Source organism: Vicia villosa, linkage group LG1 (assembly GCF_029867415.1).
Source record: "Vicia villosa cultivar HV-30 ecotype Madison, WI linkage group LG1, Vvil1.0, whole genome shotgun sequence".
In the NCBI taxonomy this organism is placed as follows: Eukaryota; Viridiplantae; Streptophyta; class Magnoliopsida; order Fabales; family Fabaceae; genus Vicia; species Vicia villosa.
The window spans coordinates 48,536,257-48,554,213 of NC_081180.1; positions in this window are offsets into that span (position 1 = coordinate 48,536,257).

A 17,957-nucleotide genomic window follows, 5' to 3' on the forward strand; every position below is an offset into this window, starting at 1 on the left:
ATATTGTATAAGGAACCGTCAAAGGTGTCGACTTATATCTGAAGCATATCATTGAGGCACCGTCAAAGGTATCGACTCAGATATGTAGATAGATTGTATAAGGAACCGTCAAAGGTGTCGACTTATATCCGAAGTGTGTCGTTAAGGAACCGTCAAAGGTGTCGACTTAACTCTTGATATATTAAGGAACCGTCAAAGGTGTCGACTTAATACTTGAAAATAGATTGTTAAGGAACCGTCAGAGGTGTCGACTTAACTCTTGTAAATAGGGATAGTGGTATCCTGAAAAGTAGAGGTTAGTTTTCTTATGTTATGATGCATGTGTTTATGTAATGAGTATCTCAAAATAAATGAGAACTTTGTATGTTATGGATTTGTTATGCAGTGATGTATATGATGTATGAATATGTTTGTGTCATATGATATGCAAATATGATTTAGTCGAGAAAATAAATTTCCAGGTCTTTGTGATTTTGATGTTTGATTTGGTCTTGAAGATGCTCAGCTGGGGATTTATAATTTCTGTTTGGGGATGATCAGTAACTTGATGTTCCCTGATTGGGGATTAGAGATATTAATAAACCATGTTGGAGAAGAGCAAAGTATTGGGGAACCGACAATGTTGAAGATGTAATTTTGTTGAGGAGTCATGTCTTTGTCGGGACGAGATCATTTGAAGATGATCACTCTGTGGGGATATGATCTTGTGAACCCGACTCTGTAGGGAGACATGAGTGTCTTGAAAGTTGCCCCCAGTATTATGGTAACTACCATTCCTGGATGCAGGCCCCTGATTGTTTGGCATTTGAGAGATTCTTGGAATCTTGACCGGATTGCCCCAGATTGATTGGGAAATAGTTTGAAACCATTCGGGATGTATGCCTTTGATTGTTTGGCGTTTGAGAGATTCTCGGAATCTTGACTGGATTGCCCCAGATTGATTGGGCAAGTCGTGCCATGCCCCTTGTATACATAGGAGATATTGCTTCTTGGAATAATCTTGTCTGTCGGGATAACTTTGGATCATTAGCCATACCATGTGCAAGTTCTTTGTGATGCTAACATTTGAAATTATGTAGCAGAATATGTTTAATAATGAATTCATGAGATGCAATGCATATGTCTGTCTTGATTTTGTTGAAAAACATTAAAGCATGAGATGTAAAACATGACACTTGTAAAAAATATGATATTTGTAATAATGTGGTGTTTGTAAAAAACATGATGTTCGTAAAAACGAAATATCAACTCAGCATTTGTGGTAAACCTTAAGGAGTCAGGACACCTTTTTGGTGACAGTATTCTTTCGAACTAACCATGCTTCAGTTAGGACTTTCAAGGGTTGTAACGTGGCTTGGTTCACGGTTTAAGAAACAAAGGATAAAGGCTCAAAGTTTATTTGTACCCACCCCTCTTCGTGATGATCTTCGGTCCTAAGCTCAGTTAATTCAACTTGTGCATTCAGGTTCCAAGAGACTTTTGGATTTGCACCTTTGATAATGATGATGGTTCACAAGCAAAGAGAACTTTTGAGGTGGCGGTCACTTCTTCCTTTTGGTAGTCACAATATTGTGTTGTTCAGGAATTTATTGACTTCTCTTTTTTCATCTTTTTGATATCCCTAACTTTTGTCTGAACTGTCTATTTTGAGCTTACAGTCAACGGGATGCCTTGATTTTTTGCCTAAGTCATCTTTCTGATTTTTGACTTAGCAGGCTTGTCATTGTATATATGTTTTTTCATTTTTTCTTTTTTGAAAGATATTGACTGCCTTGCTTAATGATTGACGAACCATCATTGGCTTTTGATTGACATCTCCAACACTTCTTTGATGTGTGCGGATGAATCTTGTGATTGAGACCTTTGTTGAAAGGTATACTGAGTGATTCTCTTAAAATAGAATGCACAGCCAAATTAACTGGGAACTACCCTGCCCCAGGTTATGATCAAGGTTTTTTAATTAGTAACAAAAAAAGAAACTTCTACTCCTTAGGCTCAAAGGGGTTGACGAGGGATTAACATCCTTATATCTCCACTATTTTAGGAATTGAAACAATGCCTGTACATCGTCAGCATAGTCTGTTCGAAAGCATACTGTATGAGGTTGCGGTATTGTTTTCGTCATCCTCCCTCAAAAGGTATACAACTTTAGCAGGAGTTGAGTGTCGCAAAAACATATGCAGAATAAAGACATAATTTAAAATGAGTGATAACGAAATAATTTATTCAAGACAAACATATGCAATGCACTGATGATGATTATTAAAACAGATAATGTCTATCATGAGTCAGATGTTTAAACAAACAGAAAAGGAACTTGCAAATGAAAGTAGATCTAATGATCCAAAAGTTCGTCCGTCTAGACGTCAATCAGTCTTGTCATGACTAGGCATAGGAGCGGTGATCACCACAGGAGTTTCAGGCGAGTTGGATTTGATTTCTCCGTCATTGATCAGCTTTTGGATCTTATTCTTCAATGTCCAGCAATTTGTTTGTGTAATGTCCAGGAATGTTGGAATGGTACGCGCACCTTGCATTGAGTTTAAAGCCAGAGGTGTTAGAATTCTTAAGAGCATCGCTCAGAGTAATCAATCTGATCTTCAACAGATGTTGTAATGCTTGGGCCAACGTCTCATTAATCTTGGTGAATTGACGCTTGGGTACGTCTGGCTTTCTTCGTTGTTGTGGAACTGGTGTAGAGATTCATAGTATCCGGGGTTCGAGCTTCCGAAATGTATCGGTGTAGGACATCAGAACGAGTTATTCATTAAACCATATCTGAAAAGGGAGGCCAGAACGGGTCGTACTTTAGACCATATCTGGAAGTAGAACATCAGAACGAGTTATTCATTAAACCATATCTGAAGAGGAACAATCAGAACGAGCCACTCATTAGACCATATCTGATGAGGGATACTAGAACGAGTCGTACATTAGACCATATCTGTGGAGGAATGTCAGAACGAGTCATACATTAGACCATATCTGTGGAGGAATGTCAGAACGAGTCATACATTAGACCATATCTGTGGAGGAATGTCAGAACGAGCCATTCATTAGACTATATCTGTTGAGGAATATCAGAACGAGCCATTCATTAGACTATATCTGTGGAGGAATAGCAGAACGAGTCGTACATTAGACCATATCTGTTGGAATGTCAGAACGAGTCATATATTAGACCATATCTGAAGAGGAATATCAGAACGAGCCATACATTATACCATATCTGACTGAAGATACCGGAACGGGTCATACTTTAGACCATATCTGATAGAGAATGCTTATTTGACGAAGTTTTGGAATGTAAAAGGGCTTGTTAGAATGAATCTCCAGCTTGATTATATCTGAGAGGAATGATTGTTGAGGCGGAACCTGAAAAAAGTTAGAAATATGCGATGTCATGAATGCAAATGAAACGTTTTCAAGGATCTTTAAGGAATTTGGTTAGCAACATTAGAAAATGGTTTGGTTGCGTCTTTGTCTGAAGATTTCTGACTTTCGTCTTTGAACATTCTTCTTTGAGAATCGAGCTCACCATATCGAGTGGGTCATCGCCTCTGATTCGGGATACTTCTGAATTTGAAGATACATGGCCAAAGGAAAATAAATCCTCTTGCCCCTTGTTAGGTGCTAAACCTTTGAATCGGAAGGTATGTGGCTAGAGGAAAATAAATCCTCTTGCCCCTTGATGGGTACGGTGTCTTTGAATTGAAAGGTACGTGGCCAGAGGAAACTAAATCCTCTTGCCCCTAGTTAGGAATTCCGTCCTTGATAAGAGATTGTGCGCTTTAAATCCCTAAGATCCTTGAAAGGGTTAGTTTACATGTGATGTTATGATGTTATGATGTCACGCAGATGCAATGCATTAAGTAAGGCATAAGGTCATAAGGACGAGACGTCCTACAGGAAAACCCTGCAAGGAAATAAAAGGTTAGAGCATAAGGTAATGAGGACGAGATGTCCTATAAGCAAATCTTGCAAGGAAATAGAAAGGTAAAGCATATGGTAATAAGGACGAAATGTCCTACAAGCAAATCCTGCAAGGAAACCAAAAGGTTAGATAACAAGCAAGTCACACAAGAGTCCTTAAGTTTAAGGGCTTGCATGAAGTATGACCAGGTGACTACCCTTCCCCAGAGGTACTTCTAAGGATAAGGATGATATCAGCAACGGGTTCTACCGAGTTACCCAGAATTGTCAGCCCTCCTAAAGCACCCTCGAACATGATACATACATACCATGCAATGATACTTTGAGAAAGAACCTATCTGAGTTGTAGTATCGGGTAGCGACTATGCTCTCAACATACATCAAGAGTAGTCCCCCCACTACGTTCCTAAAAGTCAAGATGGGTTAAAGGTAACTAAAGGTTCTTAAGCTCCGACTCACCCACAGACATCCGCACGAACCTCCCTCATACAAGAGAAGCATGCAAACATCCATAGAGGCCTAACTTAAGCGTGAACTCTCATATTGACCAATCCTCCACATACATGAAGGAGGTCGCCATGACTATGCCACTCCTATCTTAAGGTGCACTCGAATCCGGGTATAGGATTCATCTTCCATTCAAATGCCCAAACAACCTTGAAAGGTAAAGCAATCAAAACAGACAATTATTAAAGTGAACTAAACTCTAAGGTAACCCCTCTTTTATTCGAAAGCATCCCCAGCAGAGTCGCCAGTTCTGTAATACGGTGAACTGACTTTTTATCAATCGAAATGTCGCGGTAAGCAAGAGTCGCCACCGACTTTTATTTTATCCAATTGGAAAGGCAAAAAGAACAGGAAAGACCTTTGAAAGATTTTGAGTTCGGGGGTAGGTTATACAAAGGGAAGGTGTAAGGCACCCTTTGCATCCATGGTTGTCCATGGGCTCTTAATTGCTTAGCTCACTTTGTTTGTTTGAAATGTTTGAAACGTCGTGTGCGAATAGTAAAAGGATTTCGTTAAGGACTTTAGCTTGTAAATAAGCGTTGCCTTGTTTTGAAAGTGTTTTGGAAAGAGAGGTGTGAAAAGCATTTGAATTTGATTTGAATGTGAGCAAGCAATTAAGAATTACCTACCCTAAGTTGTCTTTCTTGTTCTTTAAGTATTTTGGGCGAAAGGGTCTATCCATACCATGAGAGGGCAGGAAGTCTTTCAATTGGATGTGCGGGTCATCGAGGGTATCGTTCGCCATAAGACTGTCCCCACCATGAAGAGGGCAGGTAGCCTAAGGGAAGGATATAATAGTCATTTAATATCTTCAGGCATCATGCGAGGATACCTTAGCAATAGGACAATCATTTTTGTAAGGCAACTTCGAGGGAGTTTCAATAACTTTGAAGGCGACAGGCAGCATTGCTTTAGGTATCCTCGGAATCGAGGGACTTGACTATTTTTACAATTAAAGGCAACAGGCAACAAGGCAACAATATGAGACAACAGGCAACAAGAGGAATTACCCTAGAGGTGTGTGGGTGCAACAATCACGTGGTTCAGTTCAGTTATTTATCTTGTAATTAGTGATCTAGATTCAATTCATGGTTTACACTCCCTAGGATTACTAACCAAGTTAATATTACGGAAATTAAAAGGCAGAAAATAAACTCCTACGCTATTACAATAAACACCTGCGGGGATGGGGAATTAGAACAGAAAATAAGAAATATAAATAATTCAATTATCTTGATCTCCGCCCCATCTTCCTCGAACCTTGATCAACCCTGATCATCTGAGAATTAAACAGAAAATAAATAGCAGTGAGTGTAGGAGGGATTTATCAACATTTGAAAATAAATCCTAACTTACATTATAAGGCAAAATAACAATTAAAATAATATTTAAAAAAAATAAATAAATAAATAAAAAGTTTAGAAACTTAGCTTCTGGATTGGCATGGCGCGTAGTCGGAAGAATTTTGATTAATCCTGAAAAATGGCATAAGGAAAAGAAGATTTTAGCGTATGAATGATCTACAAACCTTAGATGTATAAACCCTGAAAGAAAACTTATTGTGACCTACAGGATTTGTGAAGCTAAGGCTAAAAATACGTTAATGAATAACGCCTACCAATAACAATGATTAATTATCACGCTAAACATAGGGTTTAAGGCATAAAAATAATTAATTTAATAATAAAGAAACTAATTATAAATCTAACCTTATTTAAAATTATTAAATTAGTTTAAAAAAAAATATTTTTATGTATATATATAAAAAAAGAAAGTAAGTTGAAAATTAAAAAGAAATAGTTAAAATATATATTTTTATTAAAAAGCCAAAGGTAGAAAACTAAATAATAAAAACAAAAAAAAAAAAAGTAATAAAAAAATTGTGAGGCACTTAGCTCTGATCCTGTATGGTTGAAAGATGAGTGCCCATGGTGGGGATTCGCTCCAGGGCCTTTAGATTTGATGGTCACTGGATCTAGTGGATGAGATCTGAGGGTGTACGGTGGGCGCGTGAGTATGAGGCATATTGGATCCGTCATCATGTAATAAGTAAAAAATACTTGACAACCCTGGGTATCGAACCCAGGTTTTGGTTGATGCTCAAAAACTCCCTTGCCAACTGCACCATACACACGGTTTAATAGTAGAATAGCCAAATAAATTTAAATATGAATCAAACATATTAAATAGAAATTCAAAAGGAGTCAAAACGTGGGACCCTAGGCGCATTGACTGGCCAATCCAGTTGAGAGAGAAGATTGGAAACTTTGACCAGCAAATAGAAGAACCACACGCGTTCGATCCATCATCCAGCCTTACAAGTCATCATCTTCAACCTTGGAAGCTGCGGAATTAGCTGCGATTTCTCCTACGCAATTTCCTGCGGATTTCCTGTCGAATTCATCATCTTCATGCCTGCAAACCTGCACACCACGAAAAACGCACAAAACGAAAAACAAGACCGCCCAGGTTGACTTAAAATCTCCCTCTGAACACGGTGGTGATATCCGTTTGGGCTAAAAACACCTGAAAGTAGCGACCCGAACGAAAAATTTGATTTGCCCTAACAATGGCAATTCTTACTATTCGCGTTAGAACTCCGTTTTAAGTGTTCCAACCTTGTCTAAATGGACTAAGGAACACATCAAAGGTATCGTATCACATTAAAACACAACAATACATGACATACAAGATTTTGAAATATGAATGCAAGAGATGAACATGGCATGTTCGTTTAATACGTGACTGATCAATGCTAACTGCCTGGACTTACTATTTGGAGGCTCGGGACCTGATTGGGATGAATAGTTTGCTTCAAATCTCGTTGGAAGAAGATTTTGAGTGTGCTCCCATTCTTGAAGAACTTTCTCCTCCTAGAAACCCTAGCCTCCTCCTCTTGATTTTCGTCCCCCTGCTCCTTGTATTATCATTAGATATATATTAGGAGACAATTAGGTTAAAAGAATGGGCTTGGATATTTGTGTTTTCAATCACTTGGAAATTTGATAAAATTCTTCTATTTTTGGTTCATTCTCTTGCCAATCAAGCTTTCACGAAAATTTTAATCAATTATTTGACTTTGGGACATTGGATATGATTGGAAAATAAATCCCATGATTAAAATTAATTATCTCATATTTATATTTGATTTATTAATATTTAAATGAATGAAAATTCAAATAAATAAGATAAATATTATAAATCTAAAATAATTAATTTAAAGATCATTTTAAAGCCCATAGACATATTTGAGGTCCATATTTTAGGTCCATTGATTCAAAAACCCAAGATTCTTCATTTTGTGCTGAGTGCATTTCCTCAAAATTGCCCAACTTGTGCAAGCTATAACTCTCTCATTTTTAATCATATGAAGGTGTTCTCATACTTTTTAGAAAGCTCAAAGAGTCCTTTAAACACTCCTTTTGGTTTCATATCAATTGAGTTTACCATGCTCAAGTTATGAGCTTTGAGAAAAAAATGACTTTTTGCGATCCTTTAGAAGGACCTGTAATGTATGAAGCCATATCTCTTAAACCATTGACCTATGAGCTCTGATTCTTGGACCATTGGATAGAGGAATGAATTCCCTTTAAAATGAGCTTTGGTGAGAATTTTTCTGATGAAGTATGAATATCTGGTGAATTTTCAAAGTTTGGTTGACTTTTTCAGTTCATGCCCAAAATAGTAACTTTTGACTTTTGACTTTTCTGATCTTTCTTGCATCATCATGATCAACCCTTGATCAAATGATGATTTTAGGGTTATGAGGATGTTGTTGACCAAATATCTTGTATATTGACTTGAAATGACTGTTTTGCCCTTGAGAGTCGACTGTTGACCTAATCAGGATTTGAGGGACTAAATTTGCTCTGTTTGATTTGAAACTTTATATGGAGATACTTTGGGATGTTGGTGACCCTATGGAACCACCTTGAGCCATTGATTCAATGATTTTCCATTGAATTAATCAAACCCTAGTCCAGAGCTTTTGTGTAGGAGAATGTGTTTAGGAGCATTGTGTTTTGATTTGAATTTGTGCAGGAGAAAATGTTTGGGCAAATTTTGGGGTATGACAGCTGCCCCTGTTCAATTATCTTAAACCTGAAGATGTAGAGTGGTTTGTGTGCCAGTCGGTATCTGAAGGTGGAAGATGATTGAACACTAGAATGCCAAGAAATTTGCCCTAGCTGAAATAGGGACTTTTGTCGGAGATGGGCTTGTAGATGCCATCTGGTAGTTGTTGGAGTATGGATTGTTGCGAGACTTCTGCTTTTGCCGTCTTCTTTTTTTTGTTTGAATGTTGAGGAACCGTCAAAGGTGTCGGCTCAAGTCTGTGTTGGGTTATTTAAGGAACCGTCAAAGGTATCGACTTAAATTTGAAGTACGTCGTTAAGGAACCGTCAAAGGTGTCGACTTAACTCTTGATGTGGGTTGTTAAGGAACCGTCAAAGGTGTCAACTTAACTTTGAAGCATATCATTGAGGCACCGTCAAAGGTATCGACTCAGATATGTAGATATATTGTATAAGGAACCGTCAAAGGTGTCGACTTATATCTGAAGCATATCAATGAGGCACCGTCAAAGGTATCGACTCAGATATGTAGATAGATTGTATAAGGAACCGTCAAAGGTGTCGACTTATATCCGAAGTGTGTCGTTAAGGAACCGTCAAAGGTGTCGACTTAACTCTTGATATATTAAGGAACCGTCAAAGGTGTCGACTTAATACTTGAAAATAGATTGTTAAGGAACCGTCAGAGGTGTCGACTTAACTCTTGTAAATAGGGATAGTGGTATCCTGAAAAGTAGAGGTTAGTTTTCTTATGTTATGATGCATGTGTTTATGTAATGAGTATCTCAAAATAAATGAGAACTTTGTATGTTATGGATTTGTTATGCAGTGATGTATATGATGTATGAATATGTTTGTGTCATATGATATGCAAATATGATTTAGTCGAGAAAATAAATTTCCAGGTCTTTGTGATTTTGATGTTTGATTTGGTCTTGAAGATGCTCAGCTGGGGATTTATAATTTCTGTTTGGGGATGATCAGTAACTTGATGTTCCCTGATTGGGGATTAGAGATATTAATAAACCATGTTGGAGAAGAGCAAAGTATTGGGGAACCGACAATGTTGAAGATGTAATTTTGTTGAGGAGTCATGTCTTTGTCGGGACGAGATCATTTGAAGATGATCACTCTGTGGGGATATGATCTTGTGAACCCGACTCTGTAGGGAGACATGAGTGTCTTGAAAGTTGCCCCCAGTATTATGGTAACTACCATTCCTGGATGCAGGCCCCTGATTGTTTGGCATTTGAGAGATTCTTGGAATCTTGACTGGATTGCCCCAGATTGATTGGGAAATAGTTTGAAACCATTCGGGATGTATGCCTTTGATTGTTTGGCGTTTGAGAGATTCTCGGAATCTTGACTGGATTGCCCCAGATTGATTGGGCAAGTCGTGCCATGCCCCTTGTATACATAGGAGATATTGCTTCTTGGAATAATCTTGTCTGTCGGGATAACTTTGGATCATTAGCCATACCATGTGCAAGTTCTTTGTGATGCTAACATTTGAAATTATGTAGCAGAATATGTTTAATAATGAATTCATGAGATGCAATGCATATGTCTGTCTTGATTTTGTTGAAAAACATTAAAGCATGAGATGTAAAACATGACACTTGTAAAAAATATGATATTTGTAATAATGTGGTGTTTGTAAAAAACATGATGTTCGTAAAAACGAAATATCAACTCAGCATTTGTGGTAAACCTTAAGGAGTCAGGACACCTTTTTGGTGACAGTATTCTTTCGAACTAACCATGCTTCAGTTAGGACTTTCAAGGGTTGTAACGTGGCTTGGTTCACGGTTTAAGAAACAAAGGATAAAGGCTCAAAGTTTATTTGTACCCACCCCTCTTCGTGATGATCTTCGGTCCTAAGCTCAGTTAATTCAACTTGTGCATTCAGGTTCCAAGAGACTTTTGGATTTGCACCTTTGATAATGATGATGGTTCACAAGCAAAGAGAACTTTTGAGGTGGCGGTCACTTCTTCCTTTTGGTAGTCACAATATTGTGTTGTTCAGGAATTTATTGACTTCTCTTTTTTCATCTTTTTGATATCCCTAACTTTTGTCTGAACTGTCTATTTTGAGCTTACAGTCAACGGGATGCCTTGATTTTTTGCCTAAGTCATCTTTCTGATTTTTGACTTAGCAGGCTTGTCATTGTATATATGTTTTTTCATTTTTTCTTTTTTGAAAGATATTGACTGCCTTGCTTAATGATTGACGAACCATCATTGGCTTTTGATTGACATCTCCAACACTTCTTTGATGTGTGCGGATGAATCTTGTGATTGAGACCTTTGTTGAAAGGTATACTGAGTGATTCTCTTAAAATAGAATGCACAGCCAAATTAACTGGGAACTACCCTGCCCCAGGTTATGATCAAGGTTTTTTAATTAGTAACAAAAAAAGAAACTTCTACTCCTTAGGCTCAAAGGGGTTGACGAGGGATTAACATCCTTATATCTCCACTATTTTAGGAATTGAAACAATGCCTGTACATCGTCAGCATAGTCTGTTCGAAAGCATACTGTATGAGGTTGCGGTATTGTTTTCGTCATCCTCCCTCAAAAGGTATACAACTTTAGCAGGAGTTGAGTGTCGCAAAAACATATGCAGAATAAAGACATAATTTAAAATGAGTGATAACGAAATAATTTATTCAAGACAAACATATGCAATGCACTGATGATGATTATTAAAACAGATAATGTCTATCATGAGTCAGATGTTTAAACAAACAGAAAAGGAACTTGCAAATGAAAGTAGATCTAATGATCCAAAAGTTCGTCCGTCTAGACGTCAATCAGTCTTGTCATGACTAGGCATAGGAGCGGTGATCACCACAGGAGTTTCAGGCGAGTTGGATTTGATTTCTCCGTCATTGATCAGCTTTTGGATCTTATTCTTCAATGTCCAGCAATTTGTTTGTGTAATGTCCAGGAATGTTGGAATGGTACGCGCACCTTGCATTGAGTTTAAAGCCAGAGGTGTTAGAATTCTTAAGAGCATCGCTCAGAGTAATCAATCTGATCTTCAACAGATGTTGTAATGCTTGGGCCAACGTCTCATTAATCTTGGTGAATTGACGCTTGGGTACGTCTGGCTTTCTTCGTTGTTGTGGAACTGGTGTAGAGATTCATAGTATCCGGGGTTCGAGCTTCCGAAATGTATCGGTGTAGGACATCAGAACGAGTTATTCATTAAACCATATCTGAAAAGGGAGGCCAGAACGGGTCGTACTTTAGACCATATCTGGAAGTAGAACATCAGAACGAGTTATTCATTAAACCATATCTGAAGAGGAACAATCAGAACGAGCCACTCATTAGACCATATCTGATGAGGGATACTAGAACGAGTCGTACATTAGACCATATCTGTGGAGGAATGTCAGAACGAGTCATACATTAGACCATATCTGTGGAGGAATGTCAGAACGAGTCATACATTAGACCATATCTGTGGAGGAATGTCAGAACGAGCCATTCATTAGACTATATCTGTTGAGGAATATCAGAACGAGCCATTCATTAGACTATATCTGTGGAGGAATAGCAGAACGAGTCGTACATTAGACCATATCTGTTGGAATGTCAGAACGAGTCATATATTAGACCATATCTGAAGAGGAATATCAGAACGAGCCATACATTATACCATATCTGACTGAAGATACCGGAACGGGTCATACTTTAGACCATATCTGATAGAGAATGCTTATTTGACGAAGTTTTGGAATGTAAAAGGGCTTGTTAGAATGAATCTCCAGCTTGATTATATCTGAGAGGAATGATTGTTGAGGCGGAACCTGAAAAAAGTTAGAAATATGCGATGTCATGAATGCAAATGAAACGTTTTCAAGGATCTTTAAGGAATTTGGTTAGCAACATTAGAAAATGGTTTGGTTGCGTCTTTGTCTGAAGATTTCTGACTTTCGTCTTTGAACATTCTTCTTTGAGAATCGAGCTCACCATATCGAGTGGGTCATCGCCTCTGATTCGGGATACTTCTGAATTTGAAGATACATGGCCAAAGGAAAATAAATCCTCTTGCCCCTTGTTAGGTGCTAAACCTTTGAATCGGAAGGTATGTGGCTAGAGGAAAATAAATCCTCTTGCCCCTTGATGGGTACGGTGTCTTTGAATTGAAAGGTACGTGGCCAGAGGAAACTAAATCCTCTTGCCCCTAGTTAGGAATTCCGTCCTTGATAAGAGATTGTGCGCTTTAAATCCCTAAGATCCTTGAAAGGGTTAGTTTACATGTGATGTTATGATGTTATGATGTCACGCAGATGCAATGCATTAAGTAAGGCATAAGGTCATAAGGACGAGACGTCCTACAGGAAAACCCTGCAAGGAAATAAAAGGTTAGAGCATAAGGTAATGAGGACGAGATGTCCTATAAGCAAATCTTGCAAGGAAATAGAAAGGTAAAGCATATGGTAATAAGGACGAAATGTCCTACAAGCAAATCCTGCAAGGAAACCAAAAGGTTAGATAACAAGCAAGTCACACAAGAGTCCTTAAGTTTAAGGGCTTGCATGAAGTATGACCAGGTGACTACCCTTCCCCAGAGGTACTTCTAAGGATAAGGATGATATCAGCAACGGGTTCTACCGAGTTACCCAGAATTGTCAGCCCTCCTAAAGCACCCTCGAACATGATACATACATACCATGCAATGATACTTTGAGAAAGAACCTATCTGAGTTGTAGTATCGGGTAGCGACTATGCTCTCAACATACATCAAGAGTAGTCCCCCCACTGTTCCTAAAATGTGAGCAAGCAATTAAGAATTACCTACCCTAAGTTGTCTTTCTTGTTCTTTAAGTATCGAATTTGGGCGAAAGGGTCTATCCATACCATGAGCAGGGCAGGAAGTCTTTCAATTAAGGATGTGCGGGTCATCGAGGGTATCGTTCGCCATAAGACTGTCCCCACCATGAAGAATGGGCAAGGTAGCCTAAGGGAAGGATATAATAGTCATTTAATATCTTCAGGCATGAAGAGGGCAGGTAGCCTAAGGGAAGGATATAATAGTCATTTAATATCTTCAGGCATCATGCGAGGATACCTTAGCAATAGGACAATCATTTTTGTAAGGCAACTTCGAGGGAGTTTCAATAACTTTGAAGGCGACAGGCAGCATTGCTTTAGGTATCCTCGGAATCGAGGGACTTGACTATTTTTACAATTAAAGGCAACAGGCAACAAGGCAACAATATGAGACAACAGGCAACAAGAGGAATTACCCTAGAGGTGTGTGGGTGCAACAATCACGTGGTTCAGTTCAGTTATTTATCTTGTAATTAGTGATCTAGATTCAATTCATGGTTTACACTCCCTAGGATTACTAACCAAGTTAATATTACGGAAATTAAAAGGCAGAAAATAAACTCCTACGCTATTACAATAAACACCTGCGGGGATGGGGAATTAGAACAGAAAATAAGAAATATAAATAATTCAATTATCTTGATCTCCGCCCCATCTTCCTCGAACCTTGATCAACCCTGATCATCTGAGAATTAAACAGAAAATAAATAGCAGTGAGTGTAGGAGGGATTTATCAACATTTGAAAATAAATCCTAACTTACATTATAAGGCAAAATAACAATTAAAATAATATTTAAAAAAAATAAATAAATAAATAAAAAGTTTAGAAACTTAGCTTCTGGATTGGCATGGCGCGTAGTCGGAAGAATTTTGATTAATCCTGAAAAATGGCATAAGGAAAAGAAGATTTTAGCGTATGAATGATCTACAAACCTTAGATGTATAAACCCTGAAAGAAAACTTATTGTGACCTACAGGATTTGTGAAGCTAAGGCTAAAAATACGTTAATGAATAACGCCTACCAATAACAATGATTAATTATCACGCTAAACATAGGGTTTAAGGCATAAAAATAATTAATTTAATAATAAAGAAACTAATTATAAATCTAACCTTATTTAAAATTATTAAATTAGTTTAAAAAAAAAATATTTTTATGTATATATATAAAAAAAGAAAGTAAGTTGAAAATTAAAAAGAAATAGTTAAAATATATATTTTTATTAAAAAGCCAAAGGTAGAAAACTAAATAATAAAAACAAAAAAAAAAAAAGTAATAAAAAAATTGTGAGGCACTTAGCTCTGATCCTGTATGGTTGAAAGATGAGTGCCCATGGTGGGGATTCGCTCCAGGGCCTTTAGATTTGATGGTCACTGGATCTAGTGGATGAGATCTGAGGGTGTACGGTGGGCGCGTGAGTATGAGGCATATTGGATCCGTCATCATGTAATAAGTAAAAAATACTTGACAACCCTGGGTATCGAACCCAGGTTTTGGTTGATGCTCAAAAACTCCCTTGCCAACTGCACCATACACACGGTTTAATAGTAGAATAGCCAAATAAATTTAAATATGAATCAAACATATTAAATAGAAATTCAAAAGGAGTCAAAACGTGGGACCCTAGGCGCATTGACTGGCCAATCCAGTTGAGAGAGAAGATTGGAAACTTTGACCAGCAAATAGAAGAACCACACGCGTTCGATCCATCATCCAGCCTTACAAGTCATCATCTTCAACCTTGGAAGCTGCGGAATTAGCTGCGATTTCTCCTACGCAATTTCCTGCGGATTTCCTGTCGAATTCATCATCTTCATGCCTGCAAACCTGCACACCACGAAAAACGCACAAAACGAAAAACAAGACCGCCCAGGTTGACTTAAAATCTCCCTCTGAACACGGTGGTGATATCCGTTTGGGCTAAAAACACCTGCAAGTAGCGACCCGAACGAAAAATTTGATTTGCCCTAACAATGGCAATTCTTACTATTCGCGTTAGAACTCCGTTTTAAGTGTTCCAACCTTGTCTAAATGGACTAAGGAACACATCAAAGGTATCGTATCACATTAAAACACAACAATACATGACATACAAGATTTTGAAATATGAATGCAAGAGATGAACATGGCATGTTCGTTTAATACGTGACTGATCAATGCTAACTGCCTGGACTTACTATTTGGAGGCTCGGGACCTGATTGGGATGAATAGTTTGCTTCAAATCTCGTTGGAAGAAGATTTTGAGTGTGCTCCCATTCTTGAAGAACTTTCTCCTCCTAGAAACCCTAGCCTCCTCCTCTTGATTTTCGTCCCCCTGCTCCTTGTATTATCATTAGATATATATTAGGAGACAATTAGGTTAAAAGAATGGGCTTGGATATTTGTGTTTTCAATCACTTGGAAATTTGATAAAATTCTTCTATTTTTGGTTCATTCTCTTGCCAATCAAGCTTTCACGAAAATTTTAATCAATTATTTGACTTTGGGACATTGGATATGATTGGAAAATAAATCCCATGATTAAAATTAATTATCTCATATTTATATTTGATTTATTAATATTTAAATGAATGAAAATTCAAATAAATAAGATAAATATTATAAATCTAAAATAATTAATTTAAAGATCATTTTAAAGCCCATAGACATATTTGAGGTCCATATTTTAGGTCCATTGATTCAAAAACCCAAGATTCTTCATTTTGTGCTGAGTGCATTTCCTCAAAATTGCCCAACTTGTGCAAGCTATAACTCTCTCATTTTTAATCATATGAAGGTGTTCTCATACTTTTTAGAAAGCTCAAAGAGTCCTTTAAACACTCCTTTTGGTTTCATATCAATTGAGTTTACCATGCTCAAGTTATGAGCTTTGAGAAAAAAATGACTTTTTGCGATCCTTTAGAAGGACCTGTAATGTATGAAGCCATATCTCTTAAACCATTGACCTATGAGCTCTGATTCTTGGACCATTGGATAGAGGAATGAATTCCCTTTAAAATGAGCTTTGGTGAGAATTTTTCTGATGAAGTATGAATATCTGGTGAATTTTCAAAGTTTGGTTGACTTTTTCAGTTCATGCCCAAAATAGTAACTTTTGACTTTTGACTTTTCTGATCTTTCTTGCATCATCATGATCAACCCTTGACCAAATGATGATTTTAGGGTTATGAGGATGTTGTTGACCAAATATCTTGTATATTGACTTGAAATGACTGTTTTGCCCTTGAGAGTCGACTGTTGACCTAATCAGGATTTGAGGGACTAAATTTGCTCTGTTTGATTTGAAACTTTATATGGAGATACTTTGGGATGTTGGTGACCCTATGGAACCACCTTGAGCCATTGATTCAATGATTTTCCATTGAATTAATCAAACCCTAGTCCAGAGCTTTTGTGTAGGAGAATGTGTTTAGGAGCATTGTGTTTTGATTTGAATTTGTGCAGGAGAAAATGTTTGGGCAAATTTTGGGGTATGACAGCTGCCCCTGTTCAATTATCTTAAACCTGAAGATGTAGAGTGGTTTGTGTGCCAGTCGGTATCTGAAGGTGGAAGATGATTGAACACTAGAATGCCAAGAAATTTGCCCTAGCTGAAATAGGGACTTTTGTCGGAGATGGGCTTGTAGATGCCATCTGGTAGTTGTTGGAGTATGGATTGTTGCGAGACTTCTGCTTTTGCCGTCTTCTTTTTTTTGTTTGAATGTTGAGGAACCGTCAAAGGTGTCGGCTCAAGTCTGTGTTGGGTTATTTAAGGAACCGTCAAAGGTATCGACTTAAATTTGAAGTACGTCGTTAAGGAACCGTCAAAGGTGTCGACTTAACTCTTGATGTGGGTTGTTAAGGAACCGTCAAAGGTGTCAACTTAACTTTGAAGCATATCACTGAGGCACCGTCAAAGGTATCGACTCAGATATGTAGATATATTGTATAAGGAACCGTCAAAGGGTCGACTTATATCTGAAGCATATCATTGAGGCACCGTCAAAGGTATCGACTCAGATATGTAGATAGATTGTATAAGGAACCGTCAAAGGTGTCGACTTATATCCGAAGTGTGTCGTTAAGGAACCGTCAAAGGTGTCGACTTAACTCTTGATATATTAAGGAACCGTCAAAGGTGTCGACTTAATACTTGAAAATAGATTGTTAAGGAACCGTCAGAGGTGTCGACTTAACTCTTGTAAATAGGGATAGTGGTATCCTGAAAAGTAGAGGTTAGTTTTCTTATGTTATGATGCATGTGTTTATGTAATGAGTATCTCAAAATAAATGAGAACTTTGTATGTTATGGATTTGTTATGCAGTGATGTATATGATGTATGAATATGTTTGTGTCATATGATATGCAAATATGATTTAGTCGAGAAAATAAATTTCCAGGTCTTTGTGATTTTGATGTTTGATTTGGTCTTGAAGATGCTCAGCTGGGGATTTATAATTTCTGTTTGGGGATGATCAGTAACTTGATGTTCCCTGATTGGGGATTAGAGATATTAATAAACCATGTTGGAGAAGAGCAAAGTATTGGGGAACCGACAATGTTGAAGATGTAATTTTGTTGAGGAGTCATGTCTTTGTCGGGACGAGATCATT